The sequence below is a fragment of the Oratosquilla oratoria genome, chromosome 6, assembly GCF_046742065.1.
Source record: "Oratosquilla oratoria isolate Oo_2021 chromosome 6, ASM4674206v1, whole genome shotgun sequence".
NCBI lineage: Eukaryota > Metazoa > Arthropoda > Malacostraca > Stomatopoda > Squillidae > Oratosquilla > Oratosquilla oratoria.
The window spans coordinates 51696252-51698482 of NC_134782.1; positions in this window are offsets into that span (position 1 = coordinate 51696252).

Genomic DNA, 2231 nt, shown 5'->3' on the forward strand with positions numbered 1-2231 from the left:
AAGCCTATACACCACGTCAAGGTGTCAACTCTCGGATAGGATATATATATATATCAAGGACTACTATTACACAGGACGTGCGCACCCAGATCCCTGGGTCCGCTAGCGGAGGCCATTGCTTTCTTTGTAACCTAATATTTTATACTGGATGAATATATCAAAACTAGAAACCTATCATTGTATATAGGACAAATATATCAAATATTGACTTATTCAATGCAGTATAAGTTAATATAAACTTTTATAGTGAAATAAGAAACTATTTTTAAGGCACTTATGCTTTGAAATGCCAATTTCAGGCGGACTTAATAGGTATTATTGTATGAGGTTAGTGGACACCAGGGTTGGCGATTTTTAGCATATCAATATAAGGAGCAGTGTTATATAGACTTGCCACAAGTATACAAGGAACGGTATAAGCCGTATGTGAGGACGGTATGCTCAGGTTTACTCGATTCCTCCAATAGTGTTCTCATCTTGGTGACATTTGCTGGATTGTCTGTCACAACACTTCTAATGTGACAACCAAAATCTTGTTCAGCCTTCTTGATCGAATTTTGTACAAGTGGTAGAAGATATTCAGCAGTGTGAGGTTTCCCTGATGTGTCTATTGTGTCAAATAAATAAATCTGACCAGTGGATGGTGTTAGAGTGACACATATTATGGGCTCATTATGGATGTTAGACCACCCATCAATTGAAATACATACAGTTTCATTATTCAGGTCATCTTCACAGTTTTTATATTCCTTTTCATACAGAAGATCCAAGTACTTATCAGCAATATCTTTTCTGGATGGAGGAATATAACCTGGCCTCAGGTTCTGAACCATCTTGAGAAACTGAGGATGCTGAACAAGACGAAATGGTGAATTTGTAGCAAATATGATTTTTGCAACTTCTTTGTCAAGATTTTCCTTTTGAGAGGCTGAAGTTTTTATGATAAATCTGTCTAGAGATGTTGATGACTTTCTTTTAGATGAAAATTATTTAGCAGAAGTGGCGCCTGTGGAGGAGTCTGATAGTGACCTTTGTAATGGTGGAGTCAGGTTTGCAGATAATTCAAGTGGAGCCGATGATGAAGGGATTGAAGCTGTTGATACAGATCCTGAAATGGAAACAGAAAATTTTAGCATATTGCATAATTTATAAATGAATAAATAAATGAATGAATACAGTGTGATTTAGGCTACTTTTGAGTACAGTAGTTATTTCTTAGATAATGATCATATTCACACAAGGCACTAAATTATGTGGAAATGATTAACAGAATATGAAATATGTGGGCTTGGAATTCAGCCCACACAGGATTCAGTCCACTTTTAAATTCACTAAAAATAATGGGTTAGTTAGGTTAGGTTAGGCTAAATCCCTTTAGACTGAATCCCATGTGGGCTGAATTCCAATGGAACCTATGAAATAAATTACACAATGTTGAATGAAATGAATAACAATCATCTAGGCCCCAAAGTTGAGTGGGTACAGTATATTATAGTGATATAGTCATTATCCAAATTTAGAAGTAATGAAGTTGAAGTATCATCTCTTTAGGCCTTCACATTTTTATTGCACATGCTCTCCATTGATCACCAAAATTATATAGTTGCGTATGAAAAGGGAGAAATGCACACAATATAAGTAAAATTATTTACCTGGGTCATCAATTTCTTCTTCTGTATGCTGTGGTTGACCTTAGCATTTATCTTTGTGAGATTTTAATCTTGACACAATGCCCTGTAGTTCCAGGCTGCAGTCTTTGCATTTAGCTCGGTACCCTATTCCAGAAGTTGTTGGTAGTTTTTCAAAATAATTCCAGACAGGATCATTTTTTTCTGCCTGAAGGAACCACTCTGCCAGGTCCAAAAGACATCCTTCGTGGTTGATTCCAAAGCAGCAACTGACTCAGTGAGAAGCTGCTTACCTACAACAAGTTTCAACAAGAATCTTGTTGAAACTTGTTGTGGGCTGCACAGTAATATATACTACATGTAGGCTTATACCGTTCCTTGTATACTTGTGGCAAGTCTATATAACACTGCTCCTTATATTGATATGCTAAAAATGTCCTTTAGCAATCAGATCACATATTAGATAGCAATCCCTCAATATTTAAGATCTATAAAAAATATATATTTAAATCAAATAAATCTGATTTAAATAAAAAAAATCTATTTTTTATATATATATTTTTTAAAGATAAAGAAATCGCCAACGCTGGTGTCCACTAACCT